Here is a 19,779-nt window from a genome sequence, read left to right on the forward strand (position 1 = left end):
TGGAATTTTGTACGGTACACAGGAATTTGCATAGATAAATTAATACAAACTGTTTCATTAAATTTACACTCCGATTTTTGAGTAGTCTACTTATAAGAATCGAAATCGATCAGTATCAGAAGAAGGGAGGGAAGTATACGTCGAAAACTGCTTTGAAGTATTTCCCAAAGATAATATCAAGCTGATGGAACTTTGCGAAATGGAAATATTCTAATTATGAAAGAAACTATTTGTTAATTTGGTAAAATCAATTGGTCTTCCTAATCCTAATATTTACTCCAAATCTTTTTATTGGTGATTATTTAGAACAAAATGTTTATCGATTTGGCTTAGAAAAAGCCAAATCTCTCAACAAATGAAGGTAAAAAAATTATCCAACTTACATAAATTACATACCTCATGAAAGGAGATGGCAAAAATATTTAATGTCTGAAATATAAAGAAAATAATTTCAATTTTCCATTTCTGATAGCCGGTATTCTATTTAATCGATCAAAAAATGATTTAAAGAAACCACAAATTCCAATACATTGTATCTGTAGTTGCAATTGCTATAATTCAATTTATATCATATATTATTTATTATTATATAATTCACTATCACACTTCAACTATTTTTCAATTTATATTTATATTTTAATTCAACAACTCTCCAACTTCATTTCATTGTCTCAAATAATTTATATTGTTATCGTACCTCAGATGGCTAGACACGTTATTAGGTATGTTTCTCCAGTTCAAGAAATAATATTGGCAAAGTCAGACTAAGATGGTTCGCAACGCTATAAAGGCAGTGTTTCAGAAAACACTGAACTTCAATAAAATCAATAAAATAGTTATACGAGAGATATATGATTTATAAATATTCATTTAACACTTTGTTCTCAGAATTTAAATACCTATTTTCCTTTATACTTGGTAGATACGTAATTTATCTCGAATGGTTTGGCTCTTATAAGCTCTTCTATTGTCTATAATTAAAACTTTAAGGAATGTTTCCTGGTAAGTTGTAATTAAAAACTTCAAATGAACATCTGGCAATTGTCCAGGATTAAGCAGTGAAGTTCAGTTTATAATTGCGATCCCGATGATAACATTCAGTTATCTCGGGACGGTAATAATAGATAGTAATCTGTATGTACTGTTTACAGCAAAAGTAAATTATATTTATGTAAGAATTTCATGCCCACCTTACTGTTAATACAGGGAAAGTATATTGAGCTAACATATTTCATTTTATTTGTAACAAATACACACGTTTCGTGGTAGTGTTACCAATAGCATAATTAGGATTCGAAATACTGTTTGCTTACTCAAATACTCTGATAGCCAATCGACCATTGAAGCTTTATGCAGGATGAATTAGACAGTATTTAGCTTGGTGTAAAGTTTCTCGTAATTCTAAAATTTAAATTTTAGCAGGCCTTAGATTTAGATCTAATTTTTATCACTATCATAGTTCGAGTTTATATATTTCTCCTTTTGATTTTAAATTGGAAGAGATGGTGTGGATTGACAGCAGAGCATGTCACCGTAAGGGTTTTTGAGATACATTAAATATTCGTCTCCGCATATAGTTATCAAAAAGTGGTTTTTTGCTTCAAAAATATTGATTTGCTTATTTTCGAAACATAGGTATAGTCCGATAAGATTAGAATGAAAATCGAAGTGGTTTATACGACCTAAAAAAATCTGTTCTTGCGAAAGTTGGCAATTATGCTTAAATATTTTTAGATGTATGCATACTTTGACTGAAAGGGCTTTTGAAATTTTAATTCTCTACTTTCAATATGACAACGCGTAGATTGTTTCTTCTTATTACCTTTTCTATTTTCTTCATTTCTACTTCTAGGAAATTACCCCATAAGATAAAGATCGGCTCTTGTTGCATTATTGGTTGCCTCAGTTCCCAGTAAATACCTATGGCTGGCATTCGAATTAGGAGAACTTTGTTGACTTTGCCATGTCTCTAGACTTTACATAGCAACTTCGAGTTGCTTATTTCGAAGTTGCCCGTTTGGCTATATTTCTTTTTCGATAGTTCCTGTCTAAATTGTTTTGAGAACACTTTCCAATTGCTGGAAATTGCTATGGCGATTTGCTATTAATTCTCAGTATTTGGTTTTGCCTTTATACTCCAATCCCTATTCCTACTGTGGTTTTGGAAGCACCAGTACACTATGTCATTTCAGATTCTTTTTATCACAGAGCAATATTGAGAAATTCTCACTCTCAATCTCCTGAGAATTAGACGAAGTGGATTTTTGAAGCCTATGAAGCCACGTGAATGGAATCTCGAATTTTCACGATTTCTTTGTTTGATTTCTAGATGATGTCACACATGGTACCACGAATTTGTATCTAGTGATTAGCTCTTTGGCGTCATTAGGGTTGCTTGATTAATTTGTTAAGTTCATCTACTACTAGGCTCCATAGTTGTGGTGACGTTACACCGATTTGTGGAGTACCGATTTTGGTGATTACTGTTATGGTTTAATTATCTATCATCGTTAAGAGTCACTGGATTATAGGCTCATTTACGTCTCTCAACTTCAGTGAGCATTTCAGAATTCACTAAGATAACTTAGAGGGTACTCGTGATTGTTTCCTTATATTTCAGACTTAACATACATTTAGAAATACCTCATAATTTAATGATTACTTTGGACACAATTCTCTCATTTCAAATATTTTGATATTATATTGTATGAACGATCAATAATGAAAACATGGTTCTCCTATTTTTCTGCAACAAATTTCCCTGTATTCTGACATTTCATTTTCGTGATTGTTATCTAATAGAAAGGTAATTTTAAAAACCTAAAAGAACGCATACCATGTTTCCATTCGAGCAGTCATCCATATAGTTTGTTAAAAATATGAAAATACAAAAAATTAAGTAATTTTATATCAGTGAAAATTCTTTGAGTAAATCAAACAGGTCAGGTATATTGGTTTATTTACTCGTTTTTTCCTACAACTACTTCTCAATTTAAAGAAGCGATTCGGTATCTTAAATTTAAAAAAATAAACAATATTTCACTATAAAGGAATGTATAACTAATAGTACGTTTTTTCTTCTGAGAATAATCTTATTCGAAAGCTAAGTATGTTTATACGTTTCTCTTTGATAATCGCAAATTTATTTGGGAGAAATTTTACACGCACTTTGCTTTCGCAGTTGAAATACACACCTGTATGTTATTACGCTACAGTGCTAAATTTGTTTGCTACTTAAATGAACGTGAGTCAATAAATTTTTCATGATTCATAATAGTCCAGTTGTGCATCCTATTCATTTTTGCTTATATATTTGATTATTTATTTATATATATATATATATATATATATATATATATATATACAAAAGGAGTCATTAAAAATTAAATGTCGTGCGACACCCCCTAAAAAGCCTTTTTTCTGATGAAAAAACACAGGGAATTTATTATTAATTCAGAACAATACGTGCTTTTTACGATGTGTAAAATACAATGCAATAAAATATAATTTTTTTCAAAATATGGAAAATTATGAACCAAAAATCAATAAAAAAAATATATTTGATCAAAATAACAATAAAGACCTAAGTCAATGAAAAAATGAAAGATATTCAAATTCATATTTTTTTTTAAATTACATAAGTAGAAACGTTATTTTAATATTTAAATTTCCTCACTCAAAACCCTAAGTAAGCTCGTATTTATCTAAAATAGAATTAAGAATTATTTCTGTCCTTCATTTTTTGTAAACAAATCGTTGTACTCTTGCATTAGTCTACCGGTTCGCTCTACAACATCGTTCACTACTGACAAGTTTTTAACCAATTCCCCTAATTTTCATATAACCAGCTTGTATTTAGTCCAAATTAATTTTAACAAATGATGGAAGTTACATTAATGAACTGATCTAACCATTTCTCAAGTATTTTTGGAACATCTGAACGAGATACTACAGCCTTCGTAGAACCTGAGTTCTTACTACTTTCTGATAAATCAGGTTGATCTGGTATTTTGTTAAGGCATTTTCATGAAAATAACTGATAAGTAACTGCTCACATACGTATAAAAAACCTATCAATAGAAGAAAAATTGAAGCATGAGCTTGAATGACGAAGTATATTAAGCTTCTTACAAATTTGTAACTTAAAAATGGTGAAACTGAAGGTGTAATTATTTCAAATTTCATAAGATACTTTCAGAGAAAAAATGATTTTACCAAAAAATTAATTTAGATCGTATAGAGGCAGGATTCCCAGTATTTTTTCATCGAAAGAAGCTTTCTAGAAGTCTTCGCAAAAAATTTAATTTTCAACAAACACCATATAATTTCTGAGACTAATTTTCTTGGGTTATTATCGCGGAACAATATTTCGCTTGCATATAATAGGATTTAACACCCTATTGTACATTATTTTTGTTTTACGAAGGCGTCCACTCATTATAGCAGTGTACATTCAATCCACTTTGGTATTCCACTTATCATGCATTAATGAATCGACATTACTTATTACACAATCTGTAAGATTGCTTTTCATGCATTACATAATTGAAATAATTTCACAAGAAAAGATCCCTCATAATTGAAAATGGAAATTCTGAATGTTCATAACTTTTTTTGGTCCAGGAAAACAAAATACAGAATAAATCTTTATTTGAGAAATATTTGTGCTGAGATTTCATCACTTCCACTTAATACCATATTTTAGTGTTCAATAATGAAATAAATAAATAATCTCTTCATACTCAAAAACCAATGACCTCTGGAAAACGCCATCCCCAAACTTATGCCTATTAAAATTGTCTCATCAGTTTTATGAATGAACAAAAATTTCAGCGGAAGTTGTCTCCCTCAAATTTGAACGTCGATTTATATTCTCAATATCCGTTTCTTTTCGACATTATATTAAATTTTTTCAAGTTGTATCTCAAGTTGTTGATGTCAGAACATTTCCTATTACATCTTGACTATTCATTCGCACGTGGTGCTCATAAAATTAATGTTTAATTAAAATTTTAAGATTATCCGCGTTTCTACACAAAATTTATAAAGATAGTTCATAAAAATCGCCAAACATACTTGGGATGAATTTCAAAATGGAGCTAAAACCTAAATGAGAGATAACCGCGAAATCAGTGTGAGAGGACAATTGTCTGATATGCAATGAAATTAGTTAAAAGACAATCAGGTTGGTAAATCACTTAACTGAAATTTAAAATGGACAGGGTGAGAATAGGAAGCTATGCATAGATAATATGTTAATATTAAAACATTTCCAAGCCCAACACATAAATTTATGTATTTGACTCGCACATTTCAGTAAATTGGTGTCTATAAAATTCAAAAATTGCTTGAGCATTCATATTTTCTCCACATATACTTCAATATTTATTTCTAAATTTCTCTTAGACAAAAGTATAAATACAAATATGGAATACTTTCCTTAAGATTTTTTGTAAACACAAAATATTTTTTATCAACCCAGATCAAATGATTGAAATTGTGTTGTTTAATGTAAAGAACCTAAGCGTGCTTTTGTTATGTGATTGATATCTATTTTCTCTATACTTTCTATAATATTTCTTGATTCTCTATTCAAACAATTTGTATAACATTTCCGATTTTTAGAAAAACAGGAAAATACTAACCTTCTGTCTTTCAAACAACCCTATTGCACACGTATATTCCAGCACTTCTTCAACAGACACCAAATAACAAGAAAAACAAAATAGTAGGTACACGGTAATCGGCAATCACAGAAGACGTAAGTCACTTATTATCATTTTCAATCAAAAACTCTTATGTTCTTTTGGTAAATTGTGAAGTTTTAGAGCCGGTAGGTACGTGGAATTCACCGATGGGGGCGTTTCAACATTTTTTTCGTAACATCGGAGCATATTGTCGCATGAGCAACATTAGGGACTCCGTGCACGCGCTAACCAAGGAAAACGCCGAACTGAAAACGCGAATACGTCGACGTCGCGGCGCCGACGACCGTGGCTAGGGGTGGGACATCGACAACAGAACCGGTCTGGCATATGACTATGGGTATCTTCTATAATAACTTTTTGGTCATGAATGATTATGGAATTTGTGTTAATTCGGATAGCCTCATTTCAAAAATCTCTTGAATCGATAAATCTGGCACAGTCTGTTTATAGCATTTCATTAATTGACGCCTATATATGTTTTCATTTTTTTCTTCTGTTTTTTGCCTCAGTTTGTACCTCACACCCATTCTCTTCTCAAATCTCTTCTAACCTCCTCCAGCTACTTTTTCATTGGTCTTTCTCTTTTTTCAACTTCTCCACCCTCTAGTACTTTTTTTACCCATCAATCTTCTGTGATTCTATCTTTATGTCCCAACTATTTCCCTCTCTGTTTTTTAATTATATGGGTTATACTTGGTTACTGATACAATTTTGACAGTTCTCTGTTTGTTATTCTTCTATGCACTCCCTCTTCTTCAATTCTATCCTAAATCTTTCTGAGCATTATACGTTCCCTTATTTCTAGTTTTTTTGCTCTTTTTCGTTCATTGTCCATGAATTCTATTACGATTTATAGTAATATAGGTTTTCTCATTATCTTTCATTACTATTTATTCTGTATTTTTCTCCTTGATCACCAGGCGAATAGCTTAAATACATTTTCAAGTAATTTCCTAGATCTTGCCATGAGTACTATGTCGTCCGCATATGGCAGACATTGATGTTTATTTCTATGAATGAAACCTTTAGTTTTTATACATCTACGTCTTATTACGACGTCTTATATTTCTTCTTCCTAGAATTGGCCTTCACCTTGATTTGATAAAAATTTCTCATTTCAGAATTTTTGTACACTTCTTTAATTTTTAATAATTTCGTTTCAGAGTAAATTCTTTTGTTTCCTCTACATAATTAATAATTTCTCGCTTTATTATATTCCTTTATGTTTTCTTCACTAATCACTTTTGGTCTGGTTTCATTTTTTTTCCGGAACCCTTTTACATTGTTTATCAAACCATTTATTTTGTTTGTTCCCTTCAATAATTCCTAATATTTTTCCTGTTACATATCTCATTACTTTGTAACCATTTTCTATTGTGTGGTCGACGCACGGTTTTAAATTTAGTTCTCTATTTATTTCTTGTTAGAAGTGATTTTCTGTGGCTTAGTACTTTTCCCAAATCGTATTTTTTCCGGTTTTCATTACCATGTTTAATTCTAGGTAGCTTATCTTGTTTCAGCTTTCACTATCCGCATCGGCTCCTCTATAACCAGATTTTGCATAGTACTTATATTTATTACATTTTCTTGGCGGTTTGGTATGATGCTCTTTCTGAATAATATTGATCACTATTCGCCTGTCTCATCTACTTTTATACATCTTTTTTACCACTATGTTGAAAATTGAAGGTATCAATCACAAAAATATTAACTGTCTTTTTTGTCTTCTTCTTAATTTCTACCCGTAGTAAGAATAACTCGAAGTAGATCGTCTATTTTGAAGTGAAATTGCTGTTAGTGTCAAATGCATTATCAACCAACGTAATGCTTCCTTCAGGCAAGGTTTTAAGTCTCACCCTTTCTTCATGGTTTGAAAAAGTATTTCCTCCAAACAGTCAATCCTCTATTAATACAAGTACCCGTTAATACATTCCAGCACGTCTTAACAACCTACAAGCTCGGTACCGCAGCCTTAGATGATCAGATCGCGAAACCACTAACATCTAGAAAACCAACTCCAAAATTCAACTAAGCAAATGAGCGACGTTAACATATATTAATTTCAATTGTTCTTGCTTTCCATAACACCACAGCAGAAAGCCACATCTCCAAATATCTTGGTCCTCAATTAACATTCACAACATCTAGCATACTCTGGCAAAAACATCTACCAAGCCTCATTCTGATTAATTATGATGAATTAAGATACCACAACATCATCATATATTTTTTATTATGAAGCTCCATAATCTTTCGAAGGAGAACACATAATCTTCTCCTTGTTGTTATTGAACTTATTCTCTTTACTCTTTCCAAACTGAAGAATTATCCTGTAAGAAACTCAATTGATAGTTATTAGTATACTAAACTAATTTTTACTCAATGAAAGGTGAAATTATCTAGGAAAACTTCTCTTGATGACGGAAGCGTTTACTAAAATGTTCATGCGATACTTGACTGTTTTTAAATTGCCTTCAAGCCTTATCTACGTCAAACGTTTGCATCTTAAATTTCTAGAGAAAAAACTAGTCCTGCAGATTTTGTATTACAGATAGCATCGCTTCAAACTCAACTTATTGCCGGCGCGCGGCGTTTTAAAATATTAAAATGTTTGATTGGTTATAAAAAAACTGCTGTATCGGAATATACCTTTTCTGTCAAGCCAAATTTATTCCCGATACGCCTAAAAATCAGATGATATGTATATAATGGCATCTATTGTTCATAACAGGAACTGCAAGGATTAAATAAATTCAGATATTTCTTGATTTGAGCAACCTTTTAAAACATGTGTTTCTTATACGACGCTTTGTATATATTTTTCAGTGGAAAATAATATGTATTCAACAAAATTGAATTAAATCCAAATTGAAAACATGCAGAAGCTGAAGTTAACCATTTTTCGAATGAGTAGGCTCAATCATTTTATGAAGTAAATTGCTTTGTATTGGGTCAAATATTCGACAAACTAGGCATTATAATAAATATAAGTATAATATTTTGGCCTAAAAATTAATGAAAAATGGAGAATTATTCTATCATGACAATTTAATTATATACGTTATTAGCCTTATGTCTATTAAAAATAAATATTTTAGTATCGATATCACCTACGCTTCTTAAAATTCCAAATCAGATTCAAGAATAACTCAAGGTTCAAATGAACACTCTGATTCTATCCGTTAACGTTCAATGTATTTTTCTAATATATCCATAAACGTTCTTACCGCACATGAGTAAGGTATCGCGTGGTTTTGTAAAGGTGAAGTCGTGACATGGATATTATGTATATCCAAATGGGGATATTTTTCATTTACGCCACAAATGTCAATTTCGAACGCGTTTATTTGGAGTAAGTCACATTATCACAAAGCGGTTTCTTTCCTAAAATATTGAGTCAAAAAAATAATGCATGCTTGAACTTGAGAAATATTTTGGACTAAAACTAAAAACTGAGGGGCAGATATCATAAATTCATTACACATTATCAGTATATAATCAGATTTATGAGGTTTTCAACACACTGATCTTTTGGTAAAAACTTTGTCATAAACCTACAAATAAATGCAAAACCATCTCACGACTTAAGAAAAATCTAAACAATACAGCAAAATTTGCCTCCAAGAGACATAAGCCAACATATTTCAAAGCTTTCCTCGGATCAATAAATACACTTCTTTACAAACGCAAAAAAAGACAGTTTGAACTTAAGCTATACAGCTATAGTTGAGAATATAGAGATACGGGCGAAGTAATTATAACTTAAAAGCCTCAAAAAGTGTGTTCAGCTTTCGGTGATAACGAATTTAATGAGTGTTCTTCACGAAAAATTTATACACAACGTACATATCAATATATTCATGATATACTATATCATGAATAATATGAACATGGAAAGGAGATAACCACTGAAGCCACGAAAGCCTGATGGTATGCAGAAATTTCGTAGGGAGGAATTGGGGCTGTAACCCAAAGATACTACTGTGAACGTATATGGCAATCGTGAGGCCAATCATCACCACGTATAGGGTACTAGAACTAGTCTCAACATAACAGGAAATTTCTCAAAGATACAAAGACTAGCTTGCAATGTGCAACCGGGACCATGAGATCATGCCCAACAGCTGTTTTAGAAGTGCGAATAAATCTTCCACCTCTACATACAGTATTTAAAAGCGTGGCGGTAAAAAGTCAGTCAATGTTCGGAGAAGGAATCAACAAGGATAAATCGTCCGGAAAAAATGATCAAATCTAGGATATGCCACAGGCTGAAATACCGAAGAAGTTTAGCTATGAGAAAAAATGTACTTCAAAACTAAGATGTAGCAGCAAATGGGATCAAAATAGTATACGATAAATGAATAGAAATGCCATCAAATGGTATAGCTCTAAAACAGCAATAGAACTGGAATAGGAGTGTACAGTCCTAGAATCAAACAGTCTGAAAGCCTGGACAACGCACCAAGCATATTTCCAACAGAAATATATGCATTTGGAAAATGAATCGACCAAATTCTTCATAGCACCTGAACCTCTATGTGGTATGACCTACAGATTAATAGAGGAAGCACTGGATAAGAAAAAAATGTTCATAGGGGTAAAACCCGTTACTGGGAGAATATATAGGGGTAGAGACAGGCAAATACCCTCCTGGGAAGCTATAACCAGAAAAGATCTGATACATAGATCTGATGCAATGTACAGATTTTGTTGCGAAGAGGGCGAGTCCTCTACTCACCCTTGGAAGCGTATGAAAAAGAAGACGAAGATCTCTGGCAGCTAGGGCCATCCCACATTCTGAACTTTCTAAGAGAAATGAGATTATTAGATCGGCTGTAAACACTAAGAATCCCCATTATCGCAACAAGAAAGGAGCACACAATAGATCATTTGGGTCTCGGTGTACAGGGCATCCTAATACATACATGAATCGTAATTGATTCTAATTGATTTCATAGTATCCTGTTATGAAAAAGTTTTATCCTGTGTATTATTTCGATAACTTATTGAGAACGTAGAATAACAGTTGCTCCAACAAATCTAAAAAACATACAGTACACTAAAAACGAAGCTAACAAATTTGTTGATAATATTTATTGTTTTAATATATTGAGGTATCAATCCAGATATTGTAATAATTAAGAGTATGGACTTAGTTACATCCATAGGAATAATTGTTTAATACAACAATATTTTTTATCAATATCAGAGAAATATGAACAAATTAAATTAGTTAGAAAAAATATTGTATGAGAAAACTACATGAGAAGACATAAATACAATAATTGAATGATATATGTATATGCATGTAACTGGCTATGCTGGGTTGTCAACTGTTCGTTTATGCAGTCGAGAAGCTTATATTTTAAATCAGCAATTAGGAGTACGATGTTGAAAATGCTACTGTGGAATGTAGTCCTAATGATATCGAGTCTAATAATAGTTATTTCTAATCTAAGAATATTTTTTTCTACTGAAAATAGAGTATCTGGAATTTTAAATTTTATTGAATACGATTTCTTAACATAAGTATCATTTGTAGCTTATAGTCTTAGATTTCAAGTTCGTCGAATGAAAAAGTAGAATATTAAAGGTTAAAAAAAGAAAAAAATTTAAATTTCTTTGTGAACTATCTTATACAAAAAATTCTATGAAGAATACACTGAAAAAATTTTTTTTATTTCAAGTATTTTTTCCTCTCAAAATGATTTGTTGGTTCAAAAATTTTACCTTGAATGATGCTAATAGTTTTTCAGTACATTATAATTTAATTCATTAATTTAGTTTTTAATCTGTGGATAAAATATTAATTTTTTAATAGATCAAATATAGTCTTTAATGATAATGATAACTGTCATTGTCAATCATATGAAAATGCGAGCAATATGTCAGATATATACTCAGGCAGCCACATACGAATCAAATCAATTAAACTTTTAGCAGATTATGTTCCTTGTACCACCCATTCTTGAAATTTGGTAGGATTATGTGCACTTGAATCGGTATTTGACTTCTACTTCACAAGAACTACACAATTTATTTACTATATCTACACATCGTTGGGAGATATAGGTGCGGCGAACAAATTTAAAGTCAAGTGTCTTTTGAAACTCGTTGGTCTTTTCGACATAATGCATTAGAAAAAAAGTAGTCTGCTATAATTGATGCACTTAAATTTATTGCCGAAAGCAGAGATGAAAAACCGACTATGGGATCTGAAGATACGGGATTGTAGCGGAAATTGCAACATTTAGAAACAGCAATTCTAATCATAGCTTGGAATGTAATTTTGTTAGCTCAAAAAATCTCAAGCTGATTTATCATAGGTGTACAGATCTATAGTTTTCTGGATTTATTTCTTCAAGACATGAGAAACAGATCATTTTCTGAATAGGAATAAAAAGCTAACGCACTATCTGGATCTGGATGATTATTATCATTAAAATAGGAAATTTCATCCATATGACTCACTAGTGAATGGAAGAACACCTTTCTTTGTCCAAAAAAACTTGGCGCACAAATATTCACTACCCTATTCTAGACACTCTAAGTGTACCTACAATTATCCTGGTGTAAAAGTACATTTGAAAACCTTTACAAAAATTCCAATTATTTTGATGATTCATCTGAAATAGATACAAACTAGTTAAACAATCTTACCTATAAACTAGTCAGTTAGTAACTGACGATTTGAAAGAGACGTTAGGCAATGAATTTATTTATATCCATAATCAACTCAAAGAAGCACAAAAGGAAGATGTACGCTCTGCACAAAAAATATGAAATATATTACATGGCCATTGTCTCCAAATTTTTTTGAATATCCCAGCTACAAATTATTCAGGAAAAAGAAAGTTTCAAATTGATTAATAATAAAGGGCTTACAACTTAACAAGGGCGGCGTATCGAATGGGGCCTAGAGCGGCAGCAAGCCTAAATCCGTCACTGTTTATGTAGCTGCTTCATCAACTAATGTCACAAAACGAATTTACGATAACACTGACAGATATAGGGACGTTAAACAACTTAAAAATTTAATTTAAAATTCCCAACAATATTTCCTCCTTGCCTACCATATAGTCTTCGAGCTGCCCTCTTGACCTTATTTATATATTCACAGTATTAAACAGAAAAACTACAACAATTTTATTCAAGTTTACACGGAAGCTTCAAAATCACTAGCTAGAATAAGTGCAGCAATGGTGTCACCAAATAAGTCTCATGGCATAATATTTTCCTGTATCACATATTCAGGGAACACTATACCATCTTCTATGCTTTCATATCAATGATTTTCTTTTACAACACCAAAAATTTGATAAGAAGTTTTAATTCTTTGAAAACACTCTACTCTAAACACCTAATAGAACAACCATAGTTTCAAAGAAGTTAAAACGTCATCAAATTAGTTGATTTCTTCAAAGAAGAAGATTGATTTGAGCATAATACTATTGCTAGGGATACTAACGGAATAATACAGAAGACTTTTAATGAATAACCTGGAATATTCATTTGGAAACAAACTGGTAATATTGTTTGCACCAATCCAATCGAAAATTCAAATCTACAGTGACGTTATGGAAAGAACCAATCATAAATGCAAATGATTATTGAATTAACAATAGGACATTAAAATTTATTCATACTTGTCTCTTCATCCAAAACAATGTTTTTCATGCAATGTATGTCAAAAACAGTTAATAGTCAAACTTGTTCTAGTCCATTACAATAGTTTTACTCCAAATGCCGGTTCTGTCTGCAAACCCAGAAATTTAGTAGTTCCCAAGTGTAACAAATCAATTATGTTTGATTTTAAAGATTTTTCAATTTTAATTAAATGCATTTAAAAATCCGAATATGAATTACTCTAATAAAACATATCCACTTTCCGAAATAATTACTCATTACTATCTATTATTTCTTCACTACAGTAAAAGTACAACTTTTAAATTGCTGAAATTTAAAATGTTTTTGTTGATTCATCTACAAAGCTTCAAAATACCCGCTTATTTTATTACCTCCTATAAGTTTATTTTTTGAAAAAGGTAAACAAATTTTGTTTTATGGTGCGGGCGAAGTGTTTGTTTTCATTAGGATTAAGAATCTAACAAGCTACTTCAGTATATCAAATTTATGATGATATTGCCAACGTTAGTCTTGGGAAAATTTAAATATTCAATTGATGGAAAATAAAGAAACTGAAACAAGCAATTGAAGCATTTGCTCTGCGATAAATGGTTTTGAATGTGTTTGCAGTATAATTTAATAAACCATTCATGTGTTCGCCGCATCCGATGCATATACTAAATGTTTGATTCCAGAAGCCTTCAGGATTCAATTTTTAAAGTATATGTGTGAGTATATCTATCGTATCTCAAAAGAGAAGTGTCTTCGTTGGAATTATGACAGCAAGAATATCGAGTTTACCTCATAATAAACAAGTTATATACAAATTGCTTAAATTTTATGAATTCAAAGAACGGACAGAGGGCATTCATCAGACTCTATTGTAACTGGATTATATATCACTGTCACCTTACTCTACAAAAATATGGGCACCTCAAATTCTCAGTATGAGAATGGCGGTTCAGTCCTGACTATGGAAATAAACACCCTTCTTACATGCATTCACAAAATATCGAAGCCATCCATCATTTTCCCGACACAATATCTGTTTTCGCAAATGAAACAGGTAGTGAGAATACCTAGTGTAATACTAAAAGAGATTTTTGACAAGACGATATTCGTTTCAATATATAAAAAAAATAACTTTTTTATGTTTATTTATCAGGCGGAATGTTCAAATTTCGTTCAATTTACATTTCACTACTTTCCCAAGCTTTCCAAAGCAAATTATGAAGCCTCAGGTGTTTAAAACGGCAAATAAAATTAACAAACTAGCTGTATTTGGAATAATTTATTCAAAATATTGTGATTGTAATGATTCAATTTTACAAATTTAACTTTTGCTATGATTAAGATGGAGGTAAATATTTTTCTATTTCGCACCCCGGAATAGAATTAAATAATATATTGAGTGATAGTGACTAAGTATTATAAAATCGGTACTTAGTTTAAGGCAAGAGCTACAGAAATCTTAAAGATCTTGAAACTCTTAGAGTATTATACTCGTATAAAAACACACAAATATAAATAATAAATAAAATATAAATAGAATAAATGATTTACACATAGATAAATATAACACGCTGGTTATGTATTTGTTATCACATCTCAAATAATTTTCTGGCATGTGTTTGAGATAACCCCCTACAAGTTATTAACATCAAAAGAAATTTGATTTACTACCGATACAAATATATTTTAAAGATTTTCTTAACTGTGGCATGAACGATCTAAATTTAGAGACATGTGATATCTAGATATACTTCACCTTGATTTTGTAACAGCTCGAAGTAATGTGCCATATTTATTGCGAAGTTTGGATTAGTACAAAAACAGCATAATATGTAAGATGTGATAAAATTGTTCAATACAAAAATATTACTTATGTGCAATACAATTTTTGATGTCTAAATATAAAATTAACCAACTGATGCAAATATGAAATAGCATCTATAAAAAACTTGTAAACCGCGTATGTGCATTTTTATACTTCATACTGTTTTATTATAAACATCAAACTTCATGCTCTATATTCATGAGCATCAAAAATGTCGGTCGAACATCAATGAGAGCTTTCATCCACTCAAGATTTCGATAGAATGCAGTTTGTTTGAAAAGTTTCACAAAATTTAAGACTATATATTGGAATTTTATACTACAAAATACGCTAGAATCTGAGGATATCAAGATTCGGTACTGTTCTTTGCACGTTGATTAGTTTGTTGTTCTAATCAACAAGAAAAAACAATTATATTATTATTCAGCAAAACAATAAATGTTTTGTCATATTTGTAAATTAAATATATGTTTTGCTAAATGTAAAATTAATTATTCATTTATTGATTTCATTCCATGAAAACACAATTAATCATTTATAATAGTCGACTAAGCGTCAAGTTTATAACTCGAATAAATGAGATTTATTCTCAAATTGACTCTAAAATAGTGTCCCTCTTGTAACGATTTTGATGCAATATAGTGCTCAAATTTTCAATAAACTCAAGTATAACTTTTATGAGGCCAATAACTGGGAAATCGTCAGGCTGATTGTGCAATACTACGACGACGTCACAAAACTAATAATTAATTATTCTCCAGATATTGCTATGTAACGATTAGATATATTTACAAATATTTTAACCTGGTCTTGGAACTCTGGTATGAGTTCACAAATTTCGGATTTTATTTGAGCCAACTACATTGCTGTTTCTCACTATTCGTGTATTTTCGTTTCGTTACACTCGGGCTCGTCAATTCTCTTGTTATTTTTCAAGAGTCAAGTTTTTTTTTGGTTTCAAATATATCTTGCATGTAGTTTCCAACATTTTTAGTTTGCTATATTTATCCAACAAAATCACGCTTGTTTCTTAAAATTTACTTTAAAATTGATTTTTTTATGCCTATACGGTCTATTTCTTCTACTCATTATTTTGACTGATTATTTTTGAGCTCTATGATCTCTTCCATTGCTCAGTATTTTCTTTCAGTGATGGTTTGCTTAGTGAATATTTTTAAATCTTCATTTGAATATAAGTGACTTCAATCTTCAACCATAATGAGCAAATAAACACACAATTAACATCCAACCATTTGTTCCTTAATAATATTTTTCATACCTTTGTACTCGATAATAACATTTAATCATCTTTTATGGATTATTAATGCGATAAAGTGTTCTAATATCCTAATTTTCTAATTATTTGGCACTTTTCACAACTCACTACAGTTTGAAAATAGCCCTACTGTTTTCCCTTTATATGGATGAACTTCATTCACACAGAATTAAAGAATGATTAATGATCCTTCGTTATTCATTATAGAACGACAAAACTACCTTTTGTGCTAACGAGACCCCGGGAAACGCATATCAACGTTTTGTCTGGTGTGAATATTTTCCCAACTAAGTGTTAACGGAATTTTGCCTAGAAATTTTTTTAACTAATTTCCAATGTAAACAATGCACAAAATAAGAATAGATATTATGATATATTTGTAAAATTTTAATCTTAATCGTATCCTACTACAATGAATTAAGGGAATACGAACTGTACGATATCACACTAGTTTCATCGATAACTAGCACTAATGCGTCACGTAATAAATTCATGACGGATCTATCCAAAATACTGTGACTTGGAAACAGAATGTTCAAAATATTCAAAAATTCAAATTTTTTTATGGAACCAATAAATTTGTCGTCTCGAGATTAATTTCTAGAAATTACAAACGTGTTTATATTTTAATAATTTGATTAAAGTGTGAATGAAAAATAAAATGTATTGTCGAAAATATCATTATAGAAAACTTGTTTGTTTTTCTAAATATAATGAGTCGTCCTTAGATTCGACATTAACGTTTACCAAAAAATATACTTCGAATAAATTAAATTATTCATCTGCAATATATGTCAAAGTTCCGTTTTTATTTTTATGTGGCAACGATCGCAGATCCAAGACTGCACGGCAGTTACTCTTGTGGCGACCACGCCATGTACCATCGCATTTAAGAATACATAATACAGGCATTGTAAAAAGAATAGGATAGTAGAACAGTGACAATGTTAGAACCATTTGAGGCAATTATGCACGCCATCTAGTTTCTTTTACGCTCGTTCTTCATAAAAATAACCCGTAGTTTAGTGCCATCTGAAACAAACAGTACTATTTTCAACAATTAAATTTTTTTGGAAGGATCCCAACTAAATGTGAAGTTTTCTTTATATTCGAAATTCGAACCGACAGTACATTGTTGCCGATTTTACTTTTTATTACGAAAGTGACGCAAATTACCTATTCGATCGGAATCTTTACAATAGATAGATAGGGCGTATTTTGAAATATCATGTTTCTAATGTTATGTATTTATTCATCTTGAACCGAAAATGAACTTAATCTCAGTACTAATTATTTGTCACCAATTTCAATATATAAAAAAAATTGGTATATTGCACAAAGTTATATAAGATATATATACTTTCCTTTGGTAACTGAAATAATATGAATTTGCGATTTCAGAACCTCGGTCATGATTGTATTTTTGAAACGTTTATATTTTGATATTTTGAAGAGGCGAAAAAATGAGTCCTGGCTATTTTGTATGTTTTTTTTTAACTTTCAGTTGATTTATATGATTTATCCATTTTCCCCTTTCTTCCTGGGAAAAATATTTTTGATTTTGTTCCGCTTTCGTACCTACTGTGTTAATATATTTGATAAAATCAAAAACAACTTGTAAAAAGTTCTAACTATACTAATATTTTAAACGTAACAACATGAAATATACTAAATGTATCATAATACAATATCGTACTAATAATTCAATTAATGACATTGTAGAATTCTTCAATTGTTCAATCTGTCCTTTCTTGAAGAAATGCCGTCGTCGATATTCGGAACTTACTAAATCTATTTGTTGCTTATAATTCTAAAGATACCTAGATGATAATTTTTTAGCATGAAGGTTCTAACAAGTCAGATGTCAGTTGGGCAGTAAACATCTAATGCTTGGACTTTCAGTTAAATTGTAAACAGACGGATTTCAATATAAATAGAGTAGGATGAGCTAAAATTTTGTATTTTCAATACAATGTGAAGTTATGAAGTACATTATGAATAAATTGAAATAAATGAATGTAAATAAAAGAAAAAATTTGATTTTGGCATAAACGTCAGAAATCAAGGATTTTTGCTCTGAGGTAATTGCATCCTTCATATTAGATGACTAAATAAAACACTCAAAGTTTTAGTAAATGAATTTATTAGAAAATATCGAACAGAAATATTAAATAAAGTAACAATAACAACCACACTTTTTATGAAATTGTTCATATAAAATTATAATAATTATAGACTGAGCGTTTGAAAAAATTATCAGAAACTACAAGTAGTACGGTCCTGTCTATATTCCTTGTGTATTTTACGCTAGAACATTGTTAGTGGGAAAATTGAATGGCCAACAAATTGAGTAAATAAATTCTCAAAATGTTTGTTAGAAAGTATGATAGTGTTGCTTCGGAACATCATTCACATTCTAATATTTTTGTTTTCTGGAAATTATTTTTTTATAACCAGTACCCGAGCATGTTGCTCGTTAAAAGAATCTGAATAGTTCAACTTGCAATTCATAATTTCAAATGTCAAATCATTTTCTAAAATAATAACTTAGCTAATTATTGTGCCAGGAAATGCAATTTTACTTTACAAATTGCCACTTATTTTTTCAATGGAAATATCATGAAAATATATCGAAAAATGCCAACGCAGGCATCAAAGGATTTTCCAGATTAAAAAAAGGATTACTAGTTCTATTAGGAGTGATGTGATGATGTAACAGACGACGTTTTCCTATCGAACGTGTTCAAATATCTGAATGACTGGTGAGGGTAGAAGCAGGTCCGTTTTAAGCAAAAAACTCACAGATTACACGAAAAATTGTATGAATAATTCAAGATATTTATTGATTAACACAGCGACAGTTTTGGGTAGATAGGATATAACAATACTATTCATACTTAAAATAAAAATGTTATAAGAACTATGTCTCAAACCGAAATGCTTTTCGAATTGACGAAAATAAATTATATTATGGTTTCCTAGAATTTTTTGGACAACGCTTACAAAACATTCCAGGCGAGTTCCAGGCTGATAACGAAACTATCCTTTAAGATTTGCCATCTTTAGTCATAGCTTTTATACATTTTTTGCCTGACCTAACAGCAAAATTTTGAATAAACAAGCTGTTGTCCAAGCAAACGTGCAATAACTTTAAAATCGCCAAAAATTTTCCAAGCGTATTCACATATTTTCATAAGTCACTTTCATATCACAACAATGAGCAATTGGGACTGAAGGAAGGTAATTTCTATTAAACAGCAGTACTACTTTCAAACTAGTTTTGGAGGAGTTAATGAACAATGACCAGTGCTATGGATCATATTCCAAATTTA

At 30.7% G+C, this 19,779-nt stretch overlaps 2 protein-coding genes across 3 annotated transcripts in view; one reads left to right on the top strand and one right to left on the bottom strand.

Annotated features, from left to right (window-relative positions):
• The window catches only part of LOC130451581 (tetraspanin-9-like), a 181,835-nt gene extending 175,880 nt beyond the window's left edge, over positions 1–5,955 (bottom strand). Inside the window, exon 1 of one of the 2 annotated variants that reach the window (XR_008910757.1) lies at positions 5,646–5,955. The gene's annotated coding sequence lies outside the window, so the exon portion shown is untranslated. The remainder of the gene's footprint in view (positions 1–5,645) is intronic. The other variant, XM_056790682.1, reaches the window with a different exon arrangement.
• The window catches only part of LOC130451580 (uncharacterized), a 238,042-nt gene that overhangs the window by 181,537 nt on the left and 36,726 nt on the right, over positions 1–19,779 (top strand). The gene's annotated exons all lie outside the window — the stretch shown is intronic.

This window comes from Diorhabda sublineata, chromosome X (genome assembly GCF_026230105.1).
Source record: "Diorhabda sublineata isolate icDioSubl1.1 chromosome X, icDioSubl1.1, whole genome shotgun sequence".
Taxonomy (NCBI): domain Eukaryota; kingdom Metazoa; phylum Arthropoda; class Insecta; order Coleoptera; family Chrysomelidae; genus Diorhabda; species Diorhabda sublineata.